The following is a 14786-nucleotide window of genomic DNA, read 5'->3' on the forward strand; positions in this document are numbered from 1 at the left end:
CTTTTTGGCCTTTTCTGAAACCGGACAAACTCTATAAGAAAAGGCTTTTGATGATATTCCCAAGATGTTATGGCACAGATTAAGCTACCCTGATGCGCTAGCTAAGTAGACATTAGGCGCACTCCACGATCTTGCACTTCAAAGCCTTCAATAGCCTAGAAACATCTGAAAAAGCAGTAGTGCGGTAATACTGTTGAACTCATGTGCGTTTGCTTCCTTTCTAACTGGAGGAATGCATTTTCAGCCTTCTGCTGCCATCATTAAATATTCAGCTCGAATGCAGCAACAATTCTTCTTTTTAAATCACATTCTGGAAAAGGATTTCTTGCCAGGAGAAATGTTCTTTATGAAATCTCTTGGACATTTTGATCCAAAATTATCCACTTTTTCATGGTAGCATGGCCGAGCGGTCTAAGGCGCTGGATTAAGGCTCCAGTCTCTTTGGAGGCGTGGGTTCGAATCCCACTGCTGCTAGTTCTCAATTTTGAAAGCTCTCAAGTTGCTTTCTGAACATTTTAGTGGTCAGAAGAACTTGCTTTTGATGATGCTCAGAAATGGACTTTTTGGCCTTTTCTGAAACCGAACAAACTCTATAAGAAAAGGCTTTTGATAATATTCCCAAGATGTTATGGCACAGATTAAGCTACCCCGATGCGCTAGCTAAGTAGACATTAGGCGCACTCCACGATCTTGCACTTCAAAGCCTTCAATAGCCTAGAAACATCTGAAAAAGCAGTAGTGCGGTAATACTGTTGAACTCACTTGCGTTTGCTTCCTTTCTAACTGGAGGAATGCATTTTCAGCCTTCTGCTGCCATCATTAAATATTCAGCTCGAATGCAGCAACAATTCTTCTTTTTAAATCACATTCTGGAAAAGGATTTCTTGCCAGGAGAAATGTTCTTTATGAAATCTCTTGGACATTTTGATCCAAAATTATCCACTTTTTCATGGTAGCATGGCCGAGCGGTCTAAGGCGCTGGATTAAGGCTCCAGTCTCTTTGGAGGCGTGGGTTCGAATCCCGCTGCTAGTTTTCAATTTTGAAAGCTCTCAAGTTGCTTTCTGAACATTTTAGTGGTCAGAAGAACTTGCTTTTGATGATGCTCAGAAATGGACTTTTTGGCCTTTTCTGAAACCGAACAAACTCTATAAGAAAAGGCTTTTGATGATATTCCCAAGATGTTATGGCACAGATTAAGCTACCCCGATGCGCTAGCTAAGTAGACATTAGGCGCACTCCACGATCTTGCACTTCAAAGCCTTCAATAGCCTAGAAACATCTGAAAAAGCAGTAGTGCGGTAATACTGTTGAACTCACTTGCGTTTGCTTCCTTTCTAACTGGAGGAATGCATTTTCAGCCTTCTGCTGCCATCATTAAATATTCAGCTTGAATGCAGCAACAATTCTTCTTTTTAAATCAAATTCTGGAAAAGGATTTCTTGCCAGGAGAAATGTTCTTTATGAAATCTCTTGGATATTTTGATCCCAAATTATCCACTCTTTCATGGTAGCATGGCCGAGCGGTCTAAGGCGCTGGATTAAGGCTCCAGTCTCTTTGGAGGCGTGGGTTCGAATCCCACTGCTGCCAGTTTTCAATTTTGAAAGCTCTCAAGTTGCTTTCTGAACATTTTAGTGGTCAGAAGAACTTGCTTTTGATGATGCTCAGAAATTGACTTTTTGGCCTTTTCTGAAACCGAACAAACTCTATAAGAAAAGGCTTTTGATAATATTCCCAAGATGTTATGGCACAGATTAAGCTACCCTGATGCGCTAGCTAAGTAGACATTAGGCGCACTCCACGATCTTGCACTTCAAAGCCTTCAATAGCCTAGAAACATCTGAAAAAGCAGTAGTGCGGTAATACTGTTGAACTCACTTGCGTTTGCTTCCTTTCTAACTGGAGGAATGCATTTTCAGCCTTCTGCTGCCATCATTAAATATTCAGCTCGAATGCAGCAATAATTCTTCTTTTTCAATCACATTCTGGAAAAGGATTTCTTGCCAGGAGAAATGTTCTTTATGAAATCTCTTGGACATTTTGATCCAAAATTATCCACTTTTTCATGGTAGCATGGCCGAGCGGTCTAAGGCGCTGGATTAAGGCTGCAGTCTCTTTGGAGGCGTGGGTTCGAATCCCACTGCTGCCAGTTTTCAATTTTGAAAGCTCTCAAGTTGCTTTCTGAACATTTTAGTGGTCAGAAGAACTTGCTTTTGATGATGCTCAGAAATGGACTTTTTGGCCTTTTCTGAAACAGAACAAACTCTATAAGAAAAGGCTTTTGATGATATTCCCAAGATGTTATGGCACAGATTAAGCTACCCTGATGCGCTAGCTAAGTAGACATTAGGCGCACTCCACGATCTTGCACTTCAAAGCCTTCAATAGCCTAGAAACATCTGAAAAAGCAGTAGTGCGGTAATACTGTTGAACTCACTTGCGTTTGCTTCCTTTCTAACTAGAGGAATGCATTTTCAGCCTTCTGCTGCCATCATTAAATATTCAGCTGGAATGCAGCAACAATTCTTCTTTTTAAATCAAATTCTGGAAAAGGATTTCTTGCCAGGAGAAATGTTCTTTATGAAATCTCTTGGACATTTTGATCCAAAAATAATCCACTTTTTCATGGTAGCATGGCCGAGCGGTCTAAGGCGCTGGATTAAGGCTCCAGTCTCTTTGGAGGCGTGGGTTCGAATCCCACTGCTGCCAGTTTTCAATTTTGAAAGCTCTCAAGTTGCTTTCTGAACATTTTAGTGGTCAGAAGAACTTGCTTTTGATGATGCTCAGAAATGGACTTTTTGGCCTTTTCTGAAACCGAACAAACTCTATAAGAAAAGGCTTTTGATGATATTCCCAAGATGTTATGGCACAGATTAAGCTACCCCGATGCGCTAGCTAAGTAGACATTAGGCGCACTCCACGATCTTGCACTTCAAAGCCTTCAATAGCCTAGAAACATCTGAAAAAGCAGTAGTGCGGTAATACTGTTGAACTCACTTGCGTTTGCTTCCTTTCTAACTGGAGGAATGCATTTTCAGCCTTCTGCTGCCATCATTAAATATTCAGCTCGAATGCAGCAACAATTCTTCTTTTTAAATCAAATTCTGGAAAAGGATTTCTTGCCAGGAGAAATGTTCTTTATGAAATCTCTTGGACATTTTGATCCCAAATTATCCACTCTTTCATGGTAGCATGGCCGAGCGGTCTAAGGCGCTGGATTAAGGCTCCAGTCTCTTTGGAGGCGTGGGTTCGAATCCCACTGCTGCCAGTTTTCAATTTTGAAAGCTCTCAAGTTGCTTTCTGAACATTTTAGTGGTCAGAAGAACTTGCTTTTGATGATGCTCAGAAATGGACTTTTTGGCCTTTTCTGAAACAGAACAAACTCTATAAGAAAAGGCTTTTGATGATATTCCCAAGATGTTATGGCACAGATTAAGCTACCCTGATGCGCTAGCTAAGTAGACATTAGGCGCACTCCACGATCTTGCACTTCAAAGCCTTCAATAGCCTAGAAACATCTGAAAAAGCAGTAGTGCGGTAATACTGTTGAACTCACTTGCGTTTGCTTCATTTCTAACTAGAGGAATGCATTTTCAGCCTTCTGCTGCCATCATTAAATATTCAGCTCGAATGCAGCAACAATTCTTCTTTTTAAATCAAATTCTGGAAAAGGATTTCTTGCCAGGAGAAATGTTCTTTATGAAATCTCTTGGACATTTTGATCCAAAATTATCCACTTTTTCATGGTAGCATGGCCGAGCGGTCTAAGGCGCTGGATTAAGGCTCCAGTCTCTTTGGAGGCATGGGTTCGAAACCCACTGCTGCCAGTTTTCAATTTTGAAAGCTCTCAAGTTGCTTTCTGAACATTTTAGTGGTCAGAAGAACTTGCTTTTGATGATGCTCAGAAATGGACTTTTTGGCCTTTTCTGAAACCGAACAAACTCTATAAGAAAAGGCTTTTGATGATATTCCCAAGATGTTATGGCACAGATTAAGCTACCCCGATGCGCTAGCTAAGTAGACATTAGGCGCACTCCACGATCTTGCACTTCAAAGCCTTCAATAGCCTAGAAACATCTGAAAAAGCAGTAGTGCGGTAATACTGTTGAACTCACTTGCGTTTGCTTCCTTTCTAACTGGAGGAATGCATTTTCAGCCTTCTGCTGCCATCATTAAATATTCAGCTGGAATGCAGCAACAATTCTTCTTTTTAAATCAAATTCTGGAAAAGGATTTCTTGCCAGGAGAAATGTTCTTTATGAAATCTCTTGGACATTTTGATCCCAAATTACCCACTCTTTCATGGTAGCATGGCCGAGCGGTCTAAGGCGCTGGATTAAGGCTCCAGTCTCTTTGGAGGCGTGGGTTCGAATCCCACTGCTGCCAGTTTTCAATTTTGAAAGCTCTCAAGTTGCTTTCTGAACATTTTAGTGGTCAGAAGAACTTGCTTTTGATGATGCTCAGAAATGGACTTTTTGGCCTTTTCTGAAACCGAACAAACTCTATAAGAAAAGGCTTTTGATGATATTCCCAAGATGTTATGGCACAGATTAAGCTACCCCGATGCGCTAGCTAAGTAGACATTAGGCGCACTCCACGATCTTGCACTTCAAAGCCTTCAATAGCCTAGAAACATTTGAAAAAGCAGTAGTGCGGTAATACTGTTGAACTCACTTGCGTTTGCTTCCTTTCTAACTGGAGGAATGCATTTTCAGCCTTCTGCTGCCATCATTAAATATTCAGCTCGAATGCAGCAACAATTCTTCTTTTTAAATCAAATTCTGGAAAAGGATTTCTTGCCAGGAGAAATGTTCTTTATGAAATCTCTTGGACATTTTGATCCCAAATTACCCACTCTTTCATCGTAGCATGGCCGAGCGGTCTAAGGCGCTGGATTAAGGCTCCAGTCTCTTTGGAGGCGTGGGTTCGAATCCCACTGCTGCCAGTTTTCAATTTTGAAAGCTCTCAAGTTGCTTTCTGAATATTTTAGTGGTCAGAAGAACTTGCTTTTGATGATGCTCAGAAATGGACTTTTTGGCCTTTTCTGAAACCGAACAAACTCTATAAGAAAAGGCTTTTGATGATATTCCCAAGATGTTATGGCACAGATTAAGCTACCCCGATGCGCTAGCTAAGTAGACATTAGGCGCACTCCACGATCTTGCACTTCAAAGCCTTCAATAGCCTAGAAACATCTGAAAAAGCAGTAGTGCGGTAATACTGTTGAACTCACTTGCGTTTGCTTCCTTTCTAACTGGAGGAATGCATTTTCAGCCTTCTGCTGCCATCATTAAATATTCAGCTCGAATGCAGCAACAATTCTTCTTTTTAAATCACATTCTGGAAAAGGATTTCTTGCCAGGAGAAATGTTCTTTATGAAATCTCTTGGACATTTTGATCCAAAATTATCCACTTTTTCATGGTAGCATGGCCGAGCGGTCTAAGGCGCTGGATTAAGGCTCCAGTCTCTTTGGAGGCGTGGGTTCGAATCCCACTGCTGCTAGTTCTCAATTTTGAAAGCTCTCAAGTTGCTTTCTGAACATTTTAGTGGTCAGAAGAACTTGCTTTTGATGATGCTCAGAAATGGACTTTTTGGCCTTTTCTGAAACCGAACAAACTCTATAAGAAAAGGCTTTTGATAATATTCCCAAGATGTTATGGCACAGATTAAGCTACCCCGATGCGCTAGCTAAGTAGACATTAGGCGCACTCCACGATCTTGCACTTCAAAGCCTTCAATAGCCTAGAAACATCTGAAAAAGCAGTAGTGCGGTAATACTGTTGAACTCACTTGCGTTTGCTTCCTTTCTAACTGGAGGAATGCATTTTCAGCCTTCTGCTGCCATCATTAAATATTCAGCTCGAATGCAGCAACAATTCTTCTTTTTAAATCACATTCTGGAAAAGGATTTCTTGCCAGGAGAAATGTTCTTTATGAAATCTCTTGGACATTTTGATCCAAAATTATCCACTTTTTCATGGTAGCATGGCCGAGCGGTCTAAGGCGCTGGATTAAGGCTCCAGTCTCTTTGGAGGCGTGGGTTCGAATCCCGCTGCTAGTTTTCAATTTTGAAAGCTCTCAAGTTGCTTTCTGAACATTTTAGTGGTCAGAAGAACTTGCTTTTGATGATGCTCAGAAATGGACTTTTTGGCCTTTTCTGAAACCGAACAAACTCTATAAGAAAAGGCTTTTGATGATATTCCCAAGATGTTATGGCACAGATTAAGCTACCCCGATGCGCTAGCTAAGTAGACATTAGGCGCACTCCACGATCTTGCACTTCAAAGCCTTCAATAGCCTAGAAACATCTGAAAAAGCAGTAGTGCGGTAATACTGTTGAACTCACTTGCGTTTGCTTCCTTTCTAACTGGAGGAATGCATTTTCAGCCTTCTGCTGCCATCATTAAATATTCAGCTTGAATGCAGCAACAATTCTTCTTTTTAAATCAAATTCTGGAAAAGGATTTCTTGCCAGGAGAAATGTTCTTTATGAAATCTCTTGGATATTTTGATCCCAAATTATCCACTCTTTCATGGTAGCATGGCCGAGCGGTCTAAGGCGCTGGATTAAGGCTCCAGTCTCTTTGGAGGCGTGGGTTCGAATCCCACTGCTGCCAGTTTTCAATTTTGAAAGCTCTCAAGTTGCTTTCTGAACATTTTAGTGGTCAGAAGAACTTGCTTTTGATGATGCTCAGAAATTGACTTTTTGGCCTTTTCTGAAACCGAACAAACTCTATAAGAAAAGGCTTTTGATAATATTCCCAAGATGTTATGGCACAGATTAAGCTACCCTGATGCGCTAGCTAAGTAGACATTAGGCGCACTCCACGATCTTGCACTTCAAAGCCTTCAATAGCCTAGAAACATCTGAAAAAGCAGTAGTGCGGTAATACTGTTGAACTCACTTGCGTTTGCTTCCTTTCTAACTGGAGGAATGCATTTTCAGCCTTCTGCTGCCATCATTAAATATTCAGCTCGAATGCAGCAATAATTCTTCTTTTTCAATCACATTCTGGAAAAGGATTTCTTGCCAGGAGAAATGTTCTTTATGAAATCTCTTGGACATTTTGATCCAAAATTATCCACTTTTTCATGGTAGCATGGCCGAGCGGTCTAAGGCGCTGGATTAAGGCTGCAGTCTCTTTGGAGGCGTGGGTTCGAATCCCACTGCTGCCAGTTTTCAATTTTGAAAGCTCTCAAGTTGCTTTCTGAACATTTTAGTGGTCAGAAGAACTTGCTTTTGATGATGCTCAGAAATGGACTTTTTGGCCTTTTCTGAAACAGAACAAACTCTATAAGAAAAGGCTTTTGATGATATTCCCAAGATGTTATGGCACAGATTAAGCTACCCTGATGCGCTAGCTAAGTAGACATTAGGCGCACTCCACGATCTTGCACTTCAAAGCCTTCAATAGCCTAGAAACATCTGAAAAAGCAGTAGTGCGGTAATACTGTTGAACTCACTTGCGTTTGCTTCCTTTCTAACTAGAGGAATGCATTTTCAGCCTTCTGCTGCCATCATTAAATATTCAGCTCGAATGCAGCAACAATTCTTCTTTTTAAATCAAATTCTGGAAAAGGATTTCTTGCCAGGAGAAATGTTCTTTATGAAATCTCTTGGACATTTTGATCCAAAATTATCCACTTTTTCATGGTAGCATGGCCGAGCGGTCTAAGGCGCTGGATTAAGGCTCCAGTCTCTTTGGAGGCATGGGTTCGAAACCCACTGCTGCCAGTTTTCAATTTTGAAAGCTCTCAAGTTGCTTTCTGAACATTTTAGTGGTCAGAAGAACTTGCTTTTGATGATGCTCAGAAATGGACTTTTTGGCCTTTTCTGAAACCGAACAAACTGTATAAGAAAAGGCTTTTGATGATATTCCCAAGATGTTATGGCACAGATTAAGCTACCCTGATGCGCTAGCTAAGTAGACATTAGGCGCACTCCACGATCTTGCACTTCAAAGCCTTCAATAGCCTAGAAACATCTGAAAAAGCAGTAGTGCGGTAATACTGTTGAACTCACTTGCGTTTGCTTCCTTTCTAACTGGAGGAATGCATTTTCAGCCTTCTGCTGCCATCATTAAATATTCAGCTCGAATGCAGCAACAATTCTTCTTTTTAAATCAAATTCTGGAAAAGGATTTCTTGCCAGGAGAAATGTTCTTTATGAAATCTCTTGGACATTTTGATCCAAAATTATCCACTTTTTCATGGTAGCATGGCCGAGCGGTCTAAGGCGCTGGATTAAGGCTCCAGTCTCTTTAGAGGCGTGGGTTCGAATCCCACTGCTGCCAGTTTTCAATTTTGAAAGCTCTCAAGTTGCTTTCTGAACATTTTAGTGGTCAGAAGAACTTGCTTTTGATGATGCTCAGAAATGGACTTTTTGGCCTTTTCTGAAACCGAACAAACTCTATAAGAAAAGGCTTTTGATGATATTCCCAAGATGTTATGGCACAGATTAAGCTACCCCGATGCGCTAGCTAAGTAGACATTAGGCGCACTCCACGATCTTGCACTTCAAAGCCTTCAATAGCCTAGAAACATCTGAAAAAGCAGTAGTGCGGTAATACTGTTGAACTCACTTGCGTTTGCTTCCTTTCTAACTGGAGGAATGCATTTTCAGCCTTCTGCTACCATCATTAAATATTCAGCTCGAATGCAGCAACAATTCTTCTTTTTAAATCAAATTCTGGAAAAGGATTTCTTGCCAGGAGAAATGTTCTTTATGAAATCTCTTGGACATTTTGATCCAAAATTATCCACTTTTTCATGGTAGCATGGCCGAGCGGTCTAAGGCGACGGATTAAGGCTCCAGTCTCTTTGGAGGCGTGGGTTCGAATCCCACTGCTGCCAGTTTTCAATTTTGAAAGCTCTCAAGTTGCTTTCTGAACATTTTAGTGGTCAGAAGAACTTGCTTTTGATGATGCTCAGAAATGGACTTTTTGGCCTTTTCTGAAACCGAACAAACTGTATAAGAAAAGGCTTTTGATGATATTCCCAAGATGTTATGGCACAGATTAAGCTACCCTGATGCGCTAGCTAAGTAGACATTAGGCGCACTCCACGATCTTGCACTTCAAAGCCTTCAATAGCCTAGAAACATCTGAAAAAGCAGTAGTGCGGTAATACTGTTGAACTCACTTGCGTTTGCTTCCTTTCTAACTGGAGGAATGCATTTTCAGCCTTCTGCTGCCATCATTAAATATTCAGCTCGAATGCAGCAACAATTCTTCTTTTTAAATCAAATTCTGGAAAAGGATTTCTTGCCAGGAGAAATGTTCTTTATGAAATCTCTTGGACATTTTGATCCAAAATTATCCACTTTTTCATGGTAGCATGGCCGAGCGGTCTAAGGCGCTGGATTAAGGCTCCAGTCTCTTTGGAGGCGTGGGTTCGAATCCCACTGCTGCCAGTTTTCAATTTTGAAAGCTCTCAAGTTGCTTTCTGAACATTTTAGTGGTCAGAAGAACTTGCTTTTGATGATGCTCAGAAATGGACTTTTTGGCCTTTTCTGAAACCGAACAAACTGTATAAGAAAAGGCTTTTGATGATATTCCCAAGATGTTATGGCACAGATTAAGCTACCCTGATGCGCTAGCTAAGTAGACATTAGGCGCACTCCACGATCTTGCACTTCAAAGCCTTCAATAGCCTAGAAACATCTGAAAAAGCAGTAGTGCGGTAATACTGTTGAACTCACTTGCGTTTGCTTCCTTTCTAACTGGAGGAATGCATTTTCAGCCTTCTGCTACCATCATTAAATATTCAGCTCGAATGCAGCAACAATTCTTCTTTTTAAATCAAATTCTGGAAAAGGATTTCTTGCCAGGAGAAATGTTCTTTATGAAATCTCTTGGACATTTTGATCCAAAATTATCCACTTTTTCATGGTAGCATGGCCGAGCGGTCTAAGGCGCTGGATTAAGGCTCCAGTCTCTTTGGAGGCGTGGGTTCGAATCCCACTGCTGCCAGTTTTCAATTTTGAAAGCTCTCAAGTTGCTTTCTGAACATTTTAGTGGTCAGAAGAACTTGCTTTTGATGATGCTCAGAAATGGACTTTTTGGCCTTTTCTGAAACCGAACAAACTGTATAAGAAAAGGCTTTTGATGATATTCCCAAGATGTTATGGCACAGATTAAGCTACCCTGATGCGCTAGCTAAGTAGACATTAGGCGCACTCCACGATCTTGCACTTCAAAGCCTTCAATAGCCTAGAAACATCTGAAAAAGCAGTAGTGCGGTAATACTGTTGAACTCATGTGCGTTTGCTTCCTTTCTAACTGGAGGAATGCATTTTCAGCCTTCTGCTGCCATCATTAAATATTCAGCTCGAATGCAGCAACAATTCTTCTTTTTAAATCAAATTCTGGAAAAGGATTTCTTGCCAAGAGAAATGTTCGTTATGAAATCTCTTGGACATTTTGATCCAAAATTATCCAGTTTTTCATGGTAGCATGGCCGAGCGGTCTAAGGCGCTGGATTAAGGCTCCAGTCTCTTTGGAGGCGTGGGTTCGAATCCCACTGCTGCCAGTTTTCAATTTTGAAAGCTCTCAAGTTGCTTTCTGAACATTTTAGTGGTCAGAAGAACTTGCTTTTGATGATGCTCAGAAATGGACTTTTTGGCCTTTTCTGAAACCGAACAAACTGTATAAGAAAAGGCTTTTGATGATATTCCCAAGATGTTATGGCACAGATTAAGCTACCCTGATGCGCTAGCTAAGTAGACATTAGGCGCACTCCACGATCTTGCACTTCAAAGCCTTCAATAGCCTAGAAACATCTGAAAAAGCAGTAGTGCGGTAATACTGTTGAACTCACTTGCGTTTGCTTCCTTTCTAACTGGAGGAATGCATTTTCAGCCTTCTGCTACCATCATTAAATATTCAGCTCGAATGCAGCAACAATTCTTCTTTTTAAATCAAATTCTGGAAAAGGATTTCTTGCCAGGAGAAATGTTTTTTATGAAATCTCTTGGACATTTTGATCCAAAATTATCCAGTTTTTCATGGTAGCATGGCCGAGCGGTCTAAGGCGCTGGATTAAGGCTCCAGTCTCTTTGGAGGCGTGGGTTCGAATCCCACTGCTGCCAGTTTTCAATTTTGAAAGCTCTCAAGTTGCTTTCTGAACATTTTAGTGGTCAGAAGAACTTGCTTTTGATGATGCTCAGAAATGGACTTTTTGGCCTTTTCTGAAACCGGACAAACTCTATAAGAAAAGGCTTTTGATGATATTCCCAAGATGTTATGGCACAGATTAAGCTACCCTGATGCGCTAGCTAAGTAGACATTAGGCGCACTCCACGATCTTGCACTTCAAAGCCTTCAATAGCCTAGAAACATCTGAAAAAGCAGTAGTGCGGTAATACTGTTGAACTCATGTGCGTTTGCTTCCTTTCTAACTGGAGGAATGCATTTTCAGCCTTCTGCTGCCATCATTAAATATTCAGCTCAAATGCAGCAACAATTCTTCTTTTTAAATCAAATTCTGGAAAAGGATTTCTTGCCAAGAGAAATGTTCGTTATGAAATCTCTTGGACATTTTGATCCCAAATTATCCACTTTTTCATGGTAGCATGGCCGAGCGGTCTAAGGCGCTGGATTAAGGCTCCAGTCTCTTTGGAGGCGTGGGTTCGAATCCCACTGCTGTCAGTTTTCAATCTTGAAAGCTCTCAAGTTGCTTTCTGAACATTTTAGTGGTCAGAAGAACTTGCTTTTGATGATGCTCAGAAATGGACTTTTTGGCCTTTTCTGAAACCGGACAAACTCTATAAGAAAAGGCTTTTGATGATATTCCCAAGATGTTATGGCACAGATTAAGCTACCCTGATGCGCTAGCTAAGTAGACATTAGGCGCACTCCACGATCTTGCACTTCAAAGCCTTCAATAGCCTAGAAACATCTGAAAAAGCAGTAGTGCGGTAATACTGTTGAACTCATGTGCGTTTGCTTCCTTTCTAACTGGAGGAATGCATTTTCAGCCTTCTGCTGCCATCATTAAATATTCAGCTCGAATGCAGCAACAATTCTTCTTTTTAAATCAAATTCTGGAAAAGGATTTCTTGCCAGGAGAAATGTTCTTTATGAAATCTCTTGGACATTTTGATCCCAAATTATCCACTTATTCATGGTAGCATGGCCGAGCGGTCTAACGCGTTGGATTAAGGCTCCAGTCTCTTTGGAGGCGTGGGTTCGAATCTCACTGCTGCCAGTTTTCAATTTTGAAAGCTCTCAAGTTGCTTTCTGAACATTTTAGTGGTCAGAAGAACTTGCTTTTGATGATGCTCAGAAATGGACTTTTTGGCCTTTTCTGAAACCGAACAAACTCTATAAGAAAAGGCTTTTGATGATATTCCCAAGATGTTATGGCACAGATTAAGCTACCCTGATGCGCTAGCTAAGTAGACATTAGGCGCACTCCACGATCTTGCACTTCAAAGCCTTCAATAGCCTAGAAACATCTGAAAAAGCAGTAGTGCGGTAATACTGTTGAACTCACTTGCGTTTGCTTCCTTTCTAACTGGAGGAATGCATTTTCAGCCTTCTGCTGCCATCATTAAATATTCAGCTCGAATGCAGCAACAATTCTTCTTTTTAAATCAAATTCTGGAAAAGGATTTCTTGCCAGGAGAAATGTTCTTTATGAAATCTCTTGGACATTTTGATCCAAAATTATCCACTTTTTCATGGTAGCATGGCCGAGCGGTCTAAGGCGCTGGATTAAGGCTCCAGTCTCTTTGGAGGCGTGGGTTCGAATCCCACTGCTGCCAGTTTTCAATTTTGAAAGCTCTCAAGTTGCTTTCTGAACATTTTAGTGGTCAGAAGAACTTGCTTTTGATGATGCTCAGAAATTGACTTTTTGGCCTTTTCTGAAACCGAACAAACTCTATAAGAAAAGGCTTTTGATGATATTCCCAAGATGTTATGGCACAGATTAAGCTACCCTGATGCGCTAGCTAAGTAGACATTAGGCGCACTCCACGATCTTGCACTTCAAAGCCTTCAATAGCCTAGAAACATCTGAAAAAGCAGTAGTGCGGTAATACTGTTGAACTCACTTGCGTTTGCTTCCTTTCTAACTGGAGGAATGCCTTTTCAGCCTTCTGCTGCCATCATTAAATATTCAGCTCGAATGCAGCAACAATTCTTCTTTTTAAATCAAATTCTGGAAAAGGATTTCTTGCCAGGAGAAATGTTCTTTATGAAATCTCTTGGACATTTTGATCCAAAATTATCCAGTTTTTCATGGTAGCATGGCCGAGCGGTCTAAGGCGCTGGATTAAGGCTCCAGTCTCTTTGGAGGCGTGGGTTCGAATCCAACTGCTGCCAGTTTTCAATTTTGAAAGCTCTCAAGTTGCTTTCTGAACATTTTAGTGGTCAGAAGAACTTGCTTTTGATGATGCTCAGAAATGGACTTTTTGGCCTTCTCTGAAACCGAACAAACTCTATAAGAAAAGGCTTTTGATGATATTCCCAAGATGTTATGGCACAGATTAAGCTACCCTGATGCGCTAGCTAAGTAGACATTAGGCGCACTCCACGATCTTGCACTTCAAAGCCTTCAATAGCCTAGAAACATCTGAAAAAGCAGTAGTGCGGTAATACTGTTGAACTCACTTGCGTTTGCTTCCTTTCTAACTGGAGGAATGCATTTTCAGCCTTCTGCTGCCATCATTAAATATTCAGCTCGAATGCAGCAACAATTCTTCTTTTTAAATCAAATTCTGGAAAAGGATTTCTTGCCAGGAGAAATGTTCTTTATGAAATCTCTTGGACATTTTGATGCCAAATTATCCACTTTTTCATGGTAGCATGGCCGAGCGGTCTAACGCGCTGGATTAAGGCTCCAGTCTCTTTGGAGGCGTGGGTTCGAACCAAACTGCTGCCAGTTTTCAATCTTGAAAGCTCTCAAGTTGCTTTCTGAACATTTTAGTGGTCAGAAGAACTTGCTTTTGATGATGCTCAGAAATGGACTTCTTGGCCTTTTCTGAAACCGAACAAACTCTATAAGAAAAGGCTTTTGATGATATTCCCAAGATGTTATGGCACAGATTAAGCTACCCTGATGCGCTAGCTAAGTAGACATTAGGCGCACTCCACGATCTTGCACTTCAAAGCCTTCAATAGCCTAGAAACATCTGAAAAAGCAGTAGTGCGGTAATACTGTTGAACTCACTTGCGTTTGCTTCCTTTCTAACTGGAGGAATGCATTTTCAGCCTTCTGCTGCCATCATTAAATATTCAGCTCGAATGCAGCAACAATTCTTCTTTTTAAATCAAATTCTGGAAAAGGATTTCTTGCCAGGAGAAATGTTCTTTATGAAATCTCTTGGACATTTTGATGCCAAATTATCCACTTTTTCATGGTAGCATGGCCGAGCGGTCTAACGCGCTGGATTAAGGCTCCAGTCTCTTTGGAGGCGTGGGTTCGAATCTCACTGCTGCCAGTTTTCAATTTTGAAAGCTCTCAAGTTGCTTTCTGAACATTTTAGTGGTCAGAAGAACTTGCTTTTGATGATGCTCAGAAATGGACTTTTTGGCCTTTTCTGAAACCGAACAAACTCTATAAGAAAAGGCTTTTGATGATATTCCCAAGATGTTATGGCACAGATTAAGCTACCCTGATGCGCTAGCTAAGTAGACATTAGGCGCACTCCACGATCTTGCACTTCAAAGCCTTCAATAGCCTAGAAACATCTGAAAAAGCAGTAGTGCGGTAATACTGTTGAACTCACTTGCGTTTGCTTCCTTTCTAACTGGAGGAATGCATTTTCAGCCTTCTGCTGCCA

The 14786-nt window shown here is 41.0% G+C and overlaps 11 non-coding genes across 11 annotated transcripts; all 11 read left to right on the forward strand.

The window, feature by feature from the left end:
• Positions 1-1507: 1507 nt before the first annotated feature.
• On the forward strand, positions 1508-1589 carry TRNAL-AAG (transfer RNA leucine (anticodon AAG)). Its single transcript has one exon. It is a non-coding gene; the product is annotated as a tRNA-Leu (tRNA).
• A 1037-nt stretch (positions 1590-2626) lies between these two features.
• TRNAL-AAG (transfer RNA leucine (anticodon AAG)) lies at positions 2627-2708 on the forward strand. Its single transcript has one exon. It is a non-coding gene; the product is annotated as a tRNA-Leu (tRNA).
• A 477-nt stretch (positions 2709-3185) lies between these two features.
• Positions 3186-3267, forward strand: TRNAL-AAG (transfer RNA leucine (anticodon AAG)). Its single transcript has one exon. It is a non-coding gene; the product is annotated as a tRNA-Leu (tRNA).
• A 1036-nt stretch (positions 3268-4303) lies between these two features.
• TRNAL-AAG (transfer RNA leucine (anticodon AAG)) lies at positions 4304-4385 on the forward strand. The gene has a single exon. It is a non-coding gene; the product is annotated as a tRNA-Leu (tRNA).
• A 2151-nt stretch (positions 4386-6536) lies between these two features.
• TRNAL-AAG (transfer RNA leucine (anticodon AAG)) lies at positions 6537-6618 on the forward strand. The gene has a single exon. It is a non-coding gene; the product is annotated as a tRNA-Leu (tRNA).
• A 1595-nt stretch (positions 6619-8213) lies between these two features.
• Positions 8214-8295, forward strand: TRNAL-AAG (transfer RNA leucine (anticodon AAG)). The gene has a single exon. It is a non-coding gene; the product is annotated as a tRNA-Leu (tRNA).
• Positions 8296-9331: 1036 nt separating this feature from the next.
• On the forward strand, positions 9332-9413 carry TRNAL-AAG (transfer RNA leucine (anticodon AAG)). Its single transcript has one exon. It is a non-coding gene; the product is annotated as a tRNA-Leu (tRNA).
• A 477-nt stretch (positions 9414-9890) lies between these two features.
• TRNAL-AAG (transfer RNA leucine (anticodon AAG)) lies at positions 9891-9972 on the forward strand. Its single transcript has one exon. It is a non-coding gene; the product is annotated as a tRNA-Leu (tRNA).
• Positions 9973-10449: 477 nt separating this feature from the next.
• TRNAL-AAG (transfer RNA leucine (anticodon AAG)) lies at positions 10450-10531 on the forward strand. The gene has a single exon. It is a non-coding gene; the product is annotated as a tRNA-Leu (tRNA).
• A 477-nt stretch (positions 10532-11008) lies between these two features.
• TRNAL-AAG (transfer RNA leucine (anticodon AAG)) lies at positions 11009-11090 on the forward strand. The gene has a single exon. It is a non-coding gene; the product is annotated as a tRNA-Leu (tRNA).
• A 1595-nt stretch (positions 11091-12685) lies between these two features.
• TRNAL-AAG (transfer RNA leucine (anticodon AAG)) lies at positions 12686-12767 on the forward strand. The gene has a single exon. It is a non-coding gene; the product is annotated as a tRNA-Leu (tRNA).
• Positions 12768-14786: the final 2019 nt, after the last annotated feature.

This window comes from Eleutherodactylus coqui, chromosome 13, assembly GCF_035609145.1.
Source record: "Eleutherodactylus coqui strain aEleCoq1 chromosome 13, aEleCoq1.hap1, whole genome shotgun sequence".
NCBI classification, from domain to species: Eukaryota; Metazoa; Chordata; class Amphibia; order Anura; family Eleutherodactylidae; genus Eleutherodactylus; species Eleutherodactylus coqui.